The 17,014-nt window shown below is 37.7% G+C and overlaps 1 protein-coding gene across 3 annotated transcripts in view; it reads left to right on the forward strand.

Annotated features, from left to right (window-relative positions):
• FUT8 (fucosyltransferase 8) overlaps window positions 1-17,014 on the forward strand; it is a 111,197-nt gene that overhangs the window by 9,381 nt on the left and 84,802 nt on the right. For 2 of the 3 annotated variants that reach the window (XM_054068316.1, XM_054068315.1), the window contains exon 2: window positions 13,862-13,942. The exons of the other annotated variant lie outside the window; for it this stretch is intronic. The gene's annotated coding sequence lies outside the window, so the exon portion shown is untranslated. The remainder of the gene's footprint in view (window positions 1-13,861; window positions 13,943-17,014) is intronic. 3 annotated transcript variants of the gene reach the window in all.

A 17,014-nucleotide genomic window follows, 5' to 3' on the forward strand; every position in this document is an offset into this window, starting at 1 on the left:
TAGGAAGTATCCAGAGTACTGAAAGGTCATAAATCCATGTCCTGTGGATGTAACAGGATATGCTGGTATCTCTCAGTCAGAGATGTTTAGATCCTAGACTCTCCACAGAGTCCAAGATAGCATTTTACAGAACATTGATTTTTGCTTACTTCCAAGTCTGCTGTTTTCTGAAGTCCTACAAGAGATAAGAACATGCTGTCCCTGCTTGCAGAGACAGCTACAATTTTGTGACCAACTATATTTTCAGTTAGGGGTTCCAGGACTCTGCCTTTCATGGTACTTTTGCTTATGTAGATTGTGAATACATCTCCTATTCCAACTGTATCAACCTCAGCTTCAATATCTGAATGTTGTGGCTGTGTACAGTGGGCTTGCTCATTCTTCATGAGTCTGGCAGGGGAACTGACAGATTGGTATGCCTACCTAAGTGAATTACTTAGCCAGATGTGTGTCTCTGGTGTTGGTCTGTTCACCGTTACAATTGATTCTGTGCTGAAACAAACTCCAATTTTATTTTTTTTTTCTATGTGGCAATTTTTTCTCATTGATCTTACTTTGAGGGTTTATCTGTGCTCTCCGCTGTTCTGATGTTTAATCAGGGAATACTCATGCTAATTTCTTGAGAAAATGCTCTGTATTATGGGGATACCTGAGTCCAGTGCCCTTTTATAAAGGTTTTATTTCGTTGTTTTTTTTTTTGTTTTTTGTTTTGGCAACCTGCTTTCTTTCTTTCCTTATGTAAGTTACGTTCTTGGCTTTATCTAGATAGTATATGGAGGGTCAGCCATTGTGAGGCCACTCTGAATAATCTTTGAATGTTCATGGCAATTGGGGAAAGTGAGCAGACCCTACTCGCAGAGAAATCTGCTGCCTCCTAGGAGCCCGGGTAAGGGATTTTGCTAGGAAACTTCTTAGTCTGGTTAGGCCATCAGACTACTACCCATTACTGCTGTTCCATGTGGGAGGTGTCAAAGCTGCAGTACGTAGCCCAAGGGTCATTAAAAGAGATTTTAGGGCCTTGGGATGGCTAGTGAGGGAATCTGGAGGGGAGGGTCTTTGCTTAGGAGCTTGCAGGGCTCATTGGTAGGGCTTTAACGTAGATGTGAAAGGGGAGGGGGATAATTTCAGGCTTGTCTATGACAAGCTGTGGGAGGACACACAATAGCTGGAGGGATGGGGTGCTGGTATGGGCCCTCCACCTGGTGCCCTGGGGCATGCTGCAGCACAGTTGAAGTCCTGTGGAGATGAGTGGGAGGCTCTTGAGGTAGTAGGTGCCAGGAAGGAAACTTCCGCAGAACACGTTAAGGGAAATAAGGGGGCTCCCACCAAGAAGGTGATGCACCCAACAGCCCATCTGAAGTGCCTCTATACAAACGCGCAAAGCTTGGGCAACAAACAGGAGGAGCTGGAAGCTACTGTGCTACTAGAAAGCTATGGTCTGGTTGCTGTCACTGAAACTTTGTGGGACAAATCCCATGACTGGAGTTGGCTATCGATGGCTACAGGTTGTTTAGAAGGGACAGACCAGGAAGGAGGGATGGAGGCACATGGAGGATGGGAAGGTGGTTAGTGGCAGCCAGCATGGCTTCACCAGGGGCAAGTCCTGTCTGACCAACCTAGTGGCTTTCTATGATGGGGTAACCACATCAGTGGACACAGGAAAAGCAAGAGATGTAATCTGTCTGAACTTCTGTAAAGCCTTTGACGTCATCCCACACAACATGCTTCTCTCTATATTGGAGAGACATGGATTTGATGGGTGGACTGTTGGGTGGATAAGAAATTGGTTGGATGGTTGTACTCAGAGAGTAGTGGTCAACAGCGCGATGTCTAGATGGAGATCTGTGACAAGTGGTGTCCCTCACGGTTCCATACTGGGACCAGTGCTGTTTAATATCTTCATCAATGATATAGACTGTGAGATCAAGTGCACCCTCAGCAAATTTGCAGATAACACCATGCTGAGTGGTACAGTTGCCACACTGGAAGGACGGGATATCATCCAGAGGGACCAGGACAAGCTGGAGAAGTGAGCCTATGTGAATCTCATGAGGTTCAACAAGGCCAAGTGCAAGGTCCTACACCTGGGTCGGGGCAGTCCCGGGTTTCTGTACAGGATGATGTAATTGAGAGCTGTTCTGCAGTGAAGGACCTGGGGATGCTGATTGATGAGAAGCTCGACATGAGCTGGCAATGTGCATTTGCAGCCCTGAAGGCCAACTGTATCCTGGGCTGCATCAAAAGAAGGGTTGCCAGCAGGTCAAGGGAGGTGATTCTGTCCTTCTGTTCCTCTCTTTTGAGACCCGACTTGGAGTATTGTGTCCAGTTCTGGAATTGTCAACATAAGAAGGATATGGATCTGTTGGAACGGGTCCAGAGGAGGGCTACAAAGATGGTGGGAGAGCTGGAGCACCTCCCGTAAGAGGACAGGCTGAGAGAGTTGGGGTTGTTCAGCCTGGAGAAGAGAAGGCTCCAAGGAGCCCTTATAGCGAAGTTGCAGTACCTGAAGGTGGCCTACAATAAAGCTGGGGAGGGGCTTTTTGGAAAGGCATGTAGTGATAAGACTAGGGGCAATGGCTATAAATTGGGGAGAGGAAGATTTAAATTTTAAATTGGGAAGAAATTCTTCACAATGAGCATGGTGAGGCACTGGCACAGGTTGCCCAGGGAAGATGTGGATGCCCCATCTGTGGAGGTGTTCAAGGCCAGGCTGGATGGGGCCTTGGGCAGCCTGATCTAGTGGGAGGTGTCCCTGCCCATGGCAGGGAGGTTGGAATTAGTTGATCTTTAAGATCCCTTCCAACTGAAACCATTCTATGAATTGTATCTATGTATATAACTACCTGAAGGGAGGTACTGGAGTGAAGCTGAGCTTAGAGATTGTGTAGTGTACCTTCTGGATTTCAGTATGACAGGTCTGGCAACAAATGGTTTAATAAGATAACTGTTTTAATAAGGCAGACTAAGAAGAGGAATATAGGTAGCAAGTAAATCTTATGTCCCTTCAGATGCTGGGCACCCTGTGTTTGTGCAGCATCAATTGAAGGAACCTGGATTAATTTTTTTTTCCCTGGTGCACTGTGCAGAACAGATCCTGTCTGTGAAGAGAAGCTCTCTCTTCTGGTCATTAGAGCTATTAAATAGTTCCCTCACAAAAAAACAATTCTTCCTAAAAGATGTTTTTATGAGTTCTTGTTGCACTTTCAGATAAAGGAAAGACCATGCAGTTTGGCATTATCACCACTACCAAGTGGGAGCTGCTTGCAGGCTCCTGTGTTAGAATTAGTGGGCTGAATATAGCCATCAACCAAGGAATTTGTGCAGCACAACACAAGCCTATACCTACTCAGATTAACTGTTGTGTGAATTGTGAACTCCTACATGTGCAACTATCTCTCCATCAGGACCAGTATGGGAAGGTACAAGAGGATGGAGTCAGGCTCTTTTCAATGGTGCCCAGTGACAGATCAAGAGGCAGTGGGCACAAACTGAAACACAAGTGGTACTGTCTGAACATGAAGAAACAATTTTGATTTTTTTGCGGTGGAGGTGTCTGGTACGGGTACCACACCATCTTTGGACATACTCAAAAGCCATCTGCTCTGTTCCTGGTCAACTGGCTCATGGTGGCACCACTGGAATGGGGAATTGGACAAGATGACCTCTAGAGGTCCCACCCAATCTCATGCATTCTGTGAATTATTGCAGTGTTGTGGTTTTACATTTATTTTCTCAAGGGAGGAGGCTCTTGTGTTGGTGTTGAACAATTTTCCCTTTAGTTGAGCTGGATTCCAAAAAGATGGAGTTATGCCAAGACCAGTATATAGACTACTTATCTCACAATCATGCAAGTCACTAGAGTTCAAACTGTGTAGAGGTCTTAATTGCAAAATGGCTTCCTGTGTCTCAGTTATGCTTCCTACAAGCATTTTTTAATTTATTGCATAAGCATCTAGGAGTGATTCTGTATATGATTGATTAGACTTCTGATACCTATCAACTGCTTTCCGTTGTCATGTTTCTCTCATAGCCCTGTCTTTTTTTTTTTTTTAAATTTACAGAAAGAATCTGAGGACATATAATGTGCTTTGCTGTGTGTCAGATGCGGCATGGAAAGCAGTAGACTTGAGAAAGATTTATATGTGTTATGAAGGTAGAGAGCAGGAAACTATTAGTCCAAATGAAGAAGATTTGAATGTGTAACAGATTTCTAATTATTGGTTGACAATTTTTGCAATTATGGTTACTTTTTGTTGAAATATTTGATAAATGCATTAACATGCAATATGACTTGATTTTTCCTATGCTTTTGTCATAAATTATAGTAAGTGTAGAGGAATTTTTGTTAGGTTGGACCTATTCACTGTAGTCAATAAGTTGTTCAACAGCTAGTAACAGCTTTGCAAGAAGTGAGGAACTTATGGATAGCAGTGCAGCATTTCTACAGGAATGATGTCATGTTGTTCAGGTAAGTAGAATGATTGAAATTAATTTTTGAAATGAAGAGGTCTCATTAGTTTGTCTGGAGATATAATTGCAGTGTTTTCTATTAGTTTGTCTGAAGATATAATTGCAGTGTTTTCTATATTTGTACTTGAGAAAGTTGTTTATTTTTTGAGGGAGTTTTAACTGAATTCTCAGCTTAAGTGCCTGTGGATTTATGAGGAGCTGTTAAAATTAAATTGCACTTAGTACTTAAGGATACTATTGATTTTGGACAGTAATTTAGGCAACCCAATATTTTGAGTTTTGCCTGTCAATAAGATACCCTTTTATCTAATTTTTTGTGTCAGGTTGACATCAGTTAGCATTTGGAAAAGATTAAATAAAAGTAATTTTTGTCTGCAGACTTTGTTAATGAGATGTGTATTTTTTTCTTCCCATTTTCGTTCTCAAACTGATCCTTAATCAGTACTTTTATATAACATACATTTTACTGGTTTGTTAACTTTGGCGATCCTTTCTGTAGCACTTTGACCTGGCAGATTACAGGTTTGCTGTTGGTTAAATATCCTGCTTTCTCGTGGAATAAGCCCTTTCCTTAAGACAGCGCAGATTTTTGAATAAATTATATATTTTAGAAGACAAGCATAAAATTAGCTATGATAAAATGTATTAAAGATTTTCGGGTATTGTCAAGTCATGCCATATTGGTTAAGGCATCAGTATATTTTAAGTGTGTTTTGGTACAAATTGTTTAGGAAAATAAATGATTAATCTTGAGTAAGCTTTTTGTTTTTATTGATCTATGCTATTTTATGTATTTATAAAAATGTGATCTAATAGATGGAGATATGATTTAGTGTACCATTAGAAGTGTAAACCAACATATCAGTTACATGGTTACTTTTGAAACTAAATATGAAAAATAGGAAGCAGTGTTTTATCTTGTTAATTTCAGAGTGCTGTCTTAAAAGTGCATATAGATTCTGAGCAGTCTTCATCTGATTTTGTTTGTATAGCAAATGTAAATATGGAAACACTTTTTCAGTCTTCAAATGTTTATTAAATATATTTTCTTACGACAGTGATGTGAAATGTTGCAATATGTGCACACTGTGTTAGACAGCAAAGGTGCATCTTGTGAGTTGGTGAAGCTTCTAATTTCCTATTGAGAAGTTTGTAAATAATGAGTGAAATTCATCAGCCCCTGCAGCTTGAACCTGTGTAGCCAGTACAGTTTTTTTGTTTATTGAGGGTGTTTCCATTAATTGGACTTCTAGGGCAGTAAAGAACAGCTTGTGTGCCTAATGTTCCCCTGTACCATTTCTGTTACTCAAGTGCTCCTCGAAGTCATTAATGAACAGGAAATGTTTAGATTGATAGCCTTTGTTAGTGGCATTTCTACTGAAGTCTCTTCCAAACATGTGGTACTGTTGTTGCTTAAACTTCTTACCTTCCTTGGCAGAAGCAACCACAAGGAGATTGATGATTTCTTTATCTGGTGATAGTCTTAACTGTGCTTTTTGAAATTGTAAATGCTTTGGAATGGAATATGCTTTGTACAGTTCTTTTCTTGGTTGTTGCTTGGAAATGTTGCATCAAGGTGATGTTTATTATAAACTGTCTTCAGCTGGTATTGAAGGGTATCTAGAATTTCCAAGCACTTAGATTATGGCATTTTTCTTACTTATGTTAGGTCAAATGTGGTTATAGTGGAAAAAAAAGTGCTGTGAACTTTGAGTTCCCATCTGAGAATTCTTCAGCTGTGTTTGGATGTGCTGTGTGAAGACTTAATGTTATTTTGAAGGTGGATAGTCTCAGGTGTGCACAGTTAGTATGAACTAACGTTTAAGAAAACTCAAAATACACTGTGACTGTTTGGTTTTTTTTTTTTAGAATAATCAGTGTAAATACTTTTTGTAGTGTATTAGTAGCATGTATATCAGTGTGAAAAGTTTCCACTGGAATGTGATAAACCAAAATGGAATATTGCCTTTCCAGCTGTGATTTCTAATGGCATTTTTACTATTGCAAGGGCCTGTCTTCCCTAAACTGCACTTATTACGTATGTGTAATTTGTGACAGTTACTCCATCAGCATCTGTAGTGTGTGGAGAAAAGATATTTGGAAGGAAGAGTCATCAGTTCTCAAGGATACAGTTTGAGCCTCAACAAAACATTTTCATCTTGCTCTTTTTTCAGCTTTAGACTTTGTTTCCTGATGGAGACTTATGAAGTGTTGTGACAAGTTTGTCCTTCTTTATCCAGTAGTCTCTCTAATGCGTTTAATGATGGACAATGCTGATGTCAAACTGTATCTCTGTAAAACTAAGCATAGAGTGAAAGCAACTACTAAATGTGCTTTTACATCAGTCTTAATATTACATCTCAATGTTTGTTAGCATTCTTTCAGTGTCTTTTCTTTCATGCTTCTTTGAGTCCTTCCATATACTGCCTTTTCCTTCCTACTGTCCTCTTACTGGCATCAAGATTTAGCAGAAAACCCAATTTCCTGATTCCATATTTCTTGGTGTTTGATTACTGCCTTGTCTTCTTTGCATGGTGTCTGTCAGCACCTCTTGACTGCTGTAGGAAAGGGTGATATGTGGCTGAATGAAGCTGTTCTTGCCAAGCAAAATAGAAATGATGCTTCATGTATTTTATGAAGTTCTTTGTGTATGAAACTAGCTTATACGTATAGTATAGATTATATATATCCATATTATACATATACAAAACTACCTAATTATACTAGATTATATCTAATACTGGTCACATAGGGTGGCTTGTACCACAAGCATTGAATAGTGTAGGGAAACCTGAATTGATACCAATATATATGTATTTTTGGAATGAATGAAGAACTCTTAGGTTGTGGAGCCTTTAATACACAGTAAATTCATTGCAGTGAGTCTGTTGGCTTTCTTTCATACATTATAAACCTAAAGTGATAAAAAGATGAAATTCAGCTGGATTAATCTCAACATGTAACTTCAAAAATGATATTTGCATTTTATCCCTGAGTTGGGAAGGTATATGTATAAATTTCTAAAAATTTCTTTAATAAAATATGCATTGGAGAAATAAGAGAGTAATGGAAGATTGCCTATAGTAAAAGTGGGCAATAGGAAAATAACAGAACCACTTCAGGGGGAACCCTTGTGCATACATTTAACAATAGTCTATTCTTAATATCGCACTGTTTCAGTCTGTTTGTATTGAAGCATGCTTAAGGGAAAGATATATCAAATTTTATAGGAATACCAACAACTTAAAAGATCTGAAACCTCTCTGAAATGAAATGTGCCATAGTACAAGTACATGTTTTTTTCCCCTAACATTTAGGCTCTATAAAGCTTAGTGTGTAGTATTGAGGAATAGCTTCAAAGGCATTTTCTGATGTACTGAAATATATAAATGGCATATTTTTTGTGTAATAGTTACGTTAATGGAGTTATATTAAATACAAATTTTCGGCTTCCTTCATTGTCGGGCACCATCAGCCACCTAACAGACAAATTTCAAGAAGGTCATTCAGATTTTTCTTATTGAAAAATCCCTGACCGCTTGTTTGATCTTAATTGCAAAAATCTGAGCTTTGATAGTCTTCCTGACCTTTGTTTGAAGATCTACCTTTGATTAGCCCGTGTCTGATAAATATGAAGCTGCAGTGCTGTCTTGCCTCAAGGGAAGCAGTGTTGCGTCTTCCTTTTTTCTCAGCTTCCTGGATGCTGAACACTGCTTGCATCTGTTCATAGCCTTCCTATGGAGCAGCAATGGCAGCAGCATGAAATTCATACCACCTTTGAAATCTGCACAGCTGTTGATAAGGTTCTGAATCACAGCAGTGAAGTTGACCACAGTCTTATTAATGTCACCTTACTGCTATTTGTGCAATCACTTAATAAAAGTAGAGTCACTCAAGCTGTTTGACGATAGACTTTGGAATAAAATGCTGTGGTTTTTTTAATTGCTTCTTATTTGAAAAGCTTAAAATGAAAGATGACATTTGGTATGAATTCTTGTATAATTTCCATAGCAATATCAAACTGTGTGCTCACCGTGGGCAGGTTTGAAGAACTTATCTTTTTAAGAAGGAATTAAAAAAAAAAAAGAAGGAAGGAACAGGGTTAGGCATGTAAGACAATGATAAAAGATCCTGTTTCTTTTAATCTGCTACTGCATAAATTGTTTCAATACATACATAAAGGATTCTTAGTAATTCTGTTGATATTGGTATTTTTATTGTGTGTTCACTTCTCTTTTAGTATAAATTTCTCTGACTCTAAAAGACTCAGTAACAGTATTTGTAGGGGTAGCCTGTAATTGTAGGGGGTAGTAAGGTGTACAATTTTTTAATTTTTTAAAAACTTAATCTCTTTTATATATGAAGTTTGATAGGCTGAATTAAATCCCACAGCTTAAAATAATCCCTCATAATTAGTACCAAAGCCCTCTAGCTTTTTTTTATGTAAATAAGAAACAAAATAGATTTTTTTTTTTGGCTTACAGCCATGTTTCTTTTTGTTGTGTTTTCAACGTCACAGTTGTTTTTCAGTGACATGGATGGTAGTGTCTTTCTTCTGTGAAGCTTGCTGATTACATCTCACTTTTTTCACTGTCAAACATTGTATTCATAGCCTTGTCTTTTGATAGGATAAGCTTTCTCTTTGAACTAATTACTGTAACTCATAACAAATAGTCATGAGGCTGTACTGCAAAAACAATTTCCTTCCTCAAATTCAAACACAGGTTTGATTCTCATTGAGTTTCTTGACCTTATTTCAACAAAACGGGTTTTGCCAGCATTTCAGTCTTTATTTCTTCTTCGTGTTATCTGTATTCTCACTTAGCAACTTTCTTAATTGGGCTTTCATGAAAGTTTTTTTCCAGTGTTTTCTTTCAGGAGCCTGTCTGGAGAGTATTCTCCCTTTGTGATTTCCTTAGGTCTAGGTTTGCTCATAATTTTGTTAGATTTCTAAAGATAATTACTATTTTCCTCTTCTCTTAGTTTTGTGTGCTCTTCTAGACTTTATCTGCACCTAGTTTTTGTTTCCTTAAGCTGGTTTGATTTCGAATCCCTTTTGGTTGCATCAACACTGCTAAAGCAGATCGTTGTCATTGGTATTGAAGACAGGTGGAGTGGACTGAGATTTGTCCTTCCTGCTAATCTCTTATCCTAATCTCCTCATCCTTCAAAATAGGTAGCTACATGTACACTACCATTTGGATGTTTTCCCAGCGATGTGATAGCCCTCAGACTGTTGCCAGAGGTTGGAAGAATACAGTTGGTCTTTATCAAAAGTATTTCAGCACTTGTTCTAACATGATGATTTATTTGCATTTCAGTGTCTGGGAAAGTTTCAGGCCATTAATATATTAGATGTAACCTTCTAGGTTGACTTTCGTAAAGCCAATAGTCAAGCTAGTTACCAGCTGGAGATTATCTCAGTTACATCTACAGTCTACTTCCTGAAAGGCCTATCCTGTGAATCATTAATATTAAATCTTGTGCCTTGAATGATTGTACTATAGCTGTTTGGAAAACAAAACAACTAGGAAGAAATGAACAACTTCTTTCAACAATCCCTCCAAACCCTCATCCACTAAAATTTTCTTGTTTGATAATATATAGAAGATTTACACTTTCTTTCTTACTGTAACTTTCTCATTTTAGTGTTACATGGAACGTTTGGCTTCTGTTGCATCTGCATCTCAGAACAAGTATGCAGACCTTAAGATATTCAAGACAAGGTTTTCTGCTCCACCATCTATCTGTCCTTCCTGACCCAAGTGTGCCCTCGGATACCACTAAATGTATTGTCTGTTGATTCGTATTTTTGTTTACTTTGTGAGGTTTCCAGCGACTCCTGCTTTATTTATAGTTTTTGGATTAGTTTACAGAGATAAAGGAAGCTCTGAAGATAGTCTAACATTTGCCACCCTTTCATCCCTATGACCATTTAACTAATCATGCTTGCCACTCATAATTTTGGAGCCATGATCTAGATTGTCCTTTGTAAGTCTTCTTATTTTATTAAAGGGGACAGTCTTTGCCTTTAATTTGCTCACTGGTTATATGAATGACAGCAGATTTTTAGCTTACCAGGCTGGGAAGCACAGATGGCACTTCACATGGCTGAGAAGAAGTGGGGCTCTAGGGAAAAGAAATGTAACATATGTTTTCCTGGATTTCAGACAGCTACGAGTGGTCCATTGCTTGCAGTGTTTTCCCGAATTTGTACTACATGGACAAGTAGTTAGTGTATTGACAATGTCACTATAGCATATATGAAACTTTGTAAATTGAAAAATGTAGGGCTGAGGACACTGAAGAACAGTGATCTGTCCTCTAGGAATATTGGGATGTGCCAACTAGGGTCATGTATTTTTTTAAAGAAAAGAGAAAATGACCCAAGTGGTGGAGCCAATGTGTTTTGAAAGAGGGGAGTAGGAAAGAACTTGAGAACAGCAGTGTCATGTTGGTTTATTGCATTCTGGATGACCTGCCTCCTAGCAAGTGAATAGGTTAAAAATGTGTTTCTGTTGGGATGGTATTTAATAACTTAATTCTTAGTTTGGCCCTTTAATATAACCATGAAAGAAATTGGTGGATTATATACTGTTCTGGGTACTGTTTCAGTTTTGTAGAATGTTCTTGATTTATGCCTTAAGGAAATGCCTTCCCCTGCATCAGATGGCTCAAGGACCTATCCAACCTGGCCTTAAACACTTCCAGGGATGGGGCATCCACAGCTTCTCTGGGCAGCCTGTTCCAATGCCTCACCACTCTCATCATGAAGAATATCTTCCTAATTTCAAATCTAAATCTTCTTCTCCCAAATTTATAGCCATTCCCCCTAGTCCCATCACTACACACCTTTGTAAAAAGTCCCTCCACATCTTTCTTGTAGCCCCCTTCAGCTACCTGAAGGTCGCTATAAGGTCTCCTCGGATCCTTCTCATCTCCAGGCTGAACAACCCCAACTCCCCAGCCTGTCCTTGTATGGGAGGTGCTCCAGCCCTCTCTGATCATCTTTGTGGCACTCCTCTGGACCCACTCCAACAGGTCCCTCTCCTTCTTGTGTTGGGGGCCCCAGAGTTGAATGCAGTATTCCAGGCTTGCTTGATTAAAGTAGAATTTCATTGAACAATTTTATGTCCTTCTCAGAGCTGTGATAATCAAAGCTTGTTTGAATGGGAACGTGCTCTACAAAATTGAGCCGCTGAAATAATTGTGCACTTCACTGCAAAACAGCTAATTTCTGTAAGTCTTTATTTTGTGTGCAGTGGAAGTTAGATGGCTTTGATCCTTGCATATTATTGAGTATATTTCAGCTTTTCTTTAACTCTTTGTAATAATGAATCTTAAACTATATACTACATATAGATAATCTTTATATAGATAATTTATATATGTATAAAAGATTGTTTCCTTTTGTTTCCCTGGGATGTATTTTCTTTACATATTTGTTTAAGGAAACTTGCTTAGTATCAGCAGTTAGCAATGATACCAGACAGAATGATGGGTCTAAGAGAAAAGTAGTTCAGTTTTTAAGCTAAATAACTGTTTCTCCATTCTCTTGTGGTGCTGCTGCTTCTTGTTCTTGTGTGTTTTTATATATTTTAGGATGCCACAGTTTAAAATTTTTCAGAACGTTTTGTAGGGCATAGTGAATTGCTTAGGTGGGGCAATTGCTGGTAGGACTCTGGCCTTTGGTACTGCCTGTAATGCTGTTGCTTTCAGGTAGGTCAACATATGAATTCAGTAATAGCTCTTTTCATTACATGAACTGTAAACATTTCCACTTCATGTTTACTGTGAACCAATCTGCCTAAATCTGTTTTTCCATACTTATGGCTCACTTAATATGTTACCTTCTACCCCTTAATGGGGTTGCAAATACAGATTTGTAAGAAGATACACATAAAACCAGAAGTAACCATCATTCTAGATTGTGCTCTAATAGGTTTACTGTAGTGCTAGCTCTTGGAACAGACAGGCCTTGTGTTCAGTTTTTCTTGGCTTCCTGACTCGCCTTCGGGTGATAGTTTTGCCTCTGTTTTTGTGAAACAGGTAGCGTAACTGATTTGATAAAAGGTGCAATAAAAAGAACCAGTTTAGTTTTTCTGGAAAGCTAAAACCATGATGTTACTTTCAATGCATGGGCCGGTTTTTGCATTTGTTTCTTTTTCTTCTTCTTTTTTTTTTTTTTTTTGGATTTCTGAGCTCCTTTGTCACTGGAAGACCTATATCCTTTTTACTGAATGCCACATTAGCAGAAGTATACCCAAACTATCAGTCTGAAATGGAAACGAAAGTAAGCTATCTCACTCTTTCCCCCAGACATTCATGGGTTCTGACCCTGTAGGTCCTGATTATTTTAAATAATTTATAACGTGTAAAGGAAATTACAGAATCCATTTTTGTTGTTATTATTACTGTTGCTGCTTTTGAGATTTTAAAAGCTGCCAATTCATCTTAATTCATCTAACAGTACAACTGCTGAAACTTCTCTTCAAAATACAAAATCACCTAATTTTCATTCAAAAATAAGACTAATCTGGCGGAATTCTCATTGCAGTAAAAGACAATTATCTGAAGCATTTATCATTTTTTCTTCACTCCTGTTCCTGATACTATTGTTGCTTTAATTGGTTTCCTATTTATTTTTCTTTCTCAATTTCATCCCTTTCCTTGAAGTCAGATTCACAAATTAGCTTTTTCAGCATCCAATTTGTTGCTGTTTCAGAGCCTGATATGTGCAGTTTTTGATTGCTTTTCTGTTAAATGGCCAAGAATCAACGCTTAATTCAGTGTATGCAGCCATTCTGAATTACTGAGGCTACTGTTATAAAATGGTGTAGTAACTCCGTGCCTTGATAACCCAAAAGGTTTTGAACAATCTGCTATGTTATGTACAAACATAAATAAACATGTCATACAAACCAAATGAATTTGTTTACATTTGTTTTAAAAGTAGAGCTTATTCTTTGTAGCATCTACTTCAATTTGAAGAGTTTTCTATTTTAGTTTTTAGGCTCTTGATTCTATAACTTTTCTACGTGTTTTTTTCCTAAAGCCTGACTGTATATATATATCCCAAGAATGAATCTGTTTTTTTCCCCCCTCATTGCTTTTAATTTCTTTTCACAGGTGCCTTGAGAGTCTTAACCTTTGTTGGTTTTTTTTTGGCAATCAAGCAGACAGTTTCTGGTTTTTGGACCTCAGTATAAATGGAAGTTTTATAAGAGTTTTGCTGCTAGTAATCTAATCGCAAATAATAAAAAATTCTGAGCAATATTTTAAATGTTTTCATGCGTCTCTTGAATGCTACTTAATAGTCAAAGGATGAAAACATAGATAAAGATAAAAAAGGATAAAAACTAATGATCTTCTTTTCTTCTACTACTTCCAGAGAATTACCTAAGCTTCAAAATGAAAGTGAGGAAGAAGAGTCTCCAAAAGTGTTAATTTAAACAATAATTACTGCTGATAAGTAAGTACTTACAATTACTACTGATAAGTAAGCAACAGGAGAAAAGATAGTTATTAAAAGTATTGCTAAGATGGTAGCATAAGAAGATTGTGAAAGTTTCTTGAACTTTCACAGCTAGGCAGATTAGACTAACAGCTCAAGCAAATTTGTTGCAAATGAGACGCTTTTACTGTTCACTCAACTTCAGTAATGTTTGATAGTACTTTATTTGTCTTCAGTTTGACAGTTATTTATTTATTTATACTGTTGTAATTCTGAAGTGCTTTGTTAGCTTAAGAATTTAATGAAGGGTTTAAAAAAAAATACGTTGGATTTCAAAAGATGCTCCAAGGACCTCATGGCAAGGGCAGAACAAAGAATATGATGGTAGCTTTCCCAGCAGCCACTTTCCAGTTAAGTTACTTGAAACTGGGTTAGCTCTTGTAACAGCTTACTGTTGCTGAAAGGGGTTGCTTCCATTTCCTGAACTCTGCTCTCCTCCATACCCGACTCCTGCTGAAGCTGCTAAACTGATTTCTCTCACAAACCCAGCAAAAAGGCTAATTTTTTTTCTTTATTTGTCGGCTGGATCAGCTCAGATGAGCATACAGAAAGTGTTAAAGTGGTGCAAAGGACGACATGAGACTCTGTAGGCAGAAGTAAAGAGCATGGAGGCATAACCTGTCCCTTTAGGCAGCAGCCAGTCAGTGGATGCAGCTTCTGTGACAACTTTAGGCTAGAACTGTATAATCTCGCCAGATCCCACCCAGCCCTTTATTTTAGGAGTGGCCTGTATGCCAAATACAAAAAGTGATTCAGAAAGAATGACTCGTCCAAATCTTACTTCTTATCAGAATTGACTGGTCCCTTATTCATGATGTTACATAGTACATCAATTTGTCTGTTTCTTAGTTAAATTTTTGTAAATTAGATTTTTTTTTTGGTTTAAGTGTGTGCCTGGATGCATGCAATATATGCTTGCTTATACTTAGTTTATATACTTAATTTCGTACTGTGTTCATGCTACCTTGATTTGTCTGTAAACTGTGGCAATGTTTGCATATTTGTATAAATGTAGTCTTTCCTTTAGCAAGAACAAAACACGGTAGTTGAGAACTGCATAAAATCTCTTTTTGTCTTTTCTATTCAGTTTGTACAGGGAGATAATTAAGAAGATTTGTGCAAGTCTATAAACTGCAGGGTCTGAAGCACTAGTTAAGCCAGTGGTTTTGTGTGCATTGGTCAACTAATAAAGGAGATTGAGCAGTGGAGGAAAGCTCGTTTGAGCTTAATATCTGGATAAGATCTAGGTAGTGTTGGTAGGTTTAGGCAAGTAACTAAATAAAGAGCAAGGTAAAGAACAAAGGCAATATCTTTTCCATATTACTTGAATATGCAGTCTATGGATTGTGTTGGATTTCTTCTTCCTGTCAGATTGCATAACAAACTGGATTTGCTACTCTTTTCTGCTATCAGAATTTTGCTGGGAAAAACTGTATTTCATCCATCTACCTATTTAATATTTTTTTAATTGATGCTTCTCACATGTAAAAACACCCCCATGGTAGTCTTTCCCTTTTTTTTTCCCCCCACATCATGTTTCATATTTGGTGTAATCCATCTATGAACTGCGGTTTTGTAGTTTATTCAAAAAGAGACTTTTTTTTATTACCTTCTAAAACACTTTCTTATCCTTTCTTGGACATACAGTGTTGGATTTATCTGTGATAGACTTCTGAGGATAAACTAATCTCTATAAAATGCCTTTATATTTTGAATTTTAAGGTTTATTGTAGCAGTATCTGAAATTTTGTATAGATATACTTTATTTCTACATATATAAATTTATGCTGATGGAAGAGGAAAATATCTTTTCAGAAGAGTATGTTGCTGATCTGACTGCCCTTTTTATTGGGATCAAAGCTGGACCACCCCTCTGTGTTTCTGGAGTATCTAGTATCTTGCTTACTGTTCCCCTCACCTGAGGATCAATGAAGTCTGTTTCTTGTTTAAACATTTGGCTTCAATGCACTGTTTTGTTCTGGTAGTCATTTAGCATGGATTTTTGCTTGAACGATGACTTATTGCTTGGCTGGGTCTCTGAAATATATTCTTTATTAAAAGTGCATTCTATATATATAAGTCAGTTCTGATGCAGCAGCACAAACAACAGTCCTTCATGTCTTTTTCCTTCTCAGGAAAAGAGATTACCAACATATCCATTGACTTGTATGCTTACTGCAGTGAAAAATGATACCAGGCTGAGAGACTGCAGATAAGCTGGAAGATTGGATTAGAATTTAACACAAACCAACAAATTAGAATGAACTGGGAAAAGTGGGATACAAGCCATTAAGGGCAAGCTTAAAATACTGCTTTTAAATCAAAGAATAATAAAACAGGTAAATGCAGAATGAGCAGTGGCTGAGAGCTCTGAAGGAAAAGATTGAGATTCAAGAGCTGACCTTAAGTCAACAGTATCATGCAGCAAAAAAAGTTCTGAAAATGTATCATACCAGGATAAATAAGTGGAAGCATTGTCATAAATCACTGTGTGATTTATGCTCAACATAGAGTAGATTTGCTCAACATAGAGTAGAAATGTAGTCAGCTAGGTCATCGTGTTCAGTTTTGAGCCGTGCACTTAATATGTGCAAATAGATGAAAACCACGTTGCTGAACTGGAAAGTGCAGAAGTCAATAGTACCGAACATCAGAACACTGGATCCATGTCCTGTGAGTAAAGATTGAAAAAATCATAGCTGATTTAATACAGAGAGTAAGTGCTGCTGTTCTAGGTCTTTTGGAACACCACAAAACCTAATAAGCTTACATTTTTACCATGGAGATTAATGCAGTGTGGCTTGTTGAGTACTGCAATAGACTGGGAAGAGCACATGTCTGTCTTTGGAAGATCTTAAAAGGTAGTAAGATACATGAACATGTGTGTTCTCATCTTAGAGGAGGGGGCTGGTCTAATAATCTCATAAATCATGAAATGTAATAAGGTTAATGTCTACTTTCTAGCTTTTTTTTTTTTTTTGGTCCCAATTGGCTGTCTGCTATCTCTTTTGTGAGTGGGGTATGGAAGAG

This window comes from Cuculus canorus, chromosome 5 (genome assembly GCF_017976375.1).
Source record: "Cuculus canorus isolate bCucCan1 chromosome 5, bCucCan1.pri, whole genome shotgun sequence".
NCBI classification, from domain to species: domain Eukaryota; kingdom Metazoa; phylum Chordata; class Aves; order Cuculiformes; family Cuculidae; genus Cuculus; species Cuculus canorus.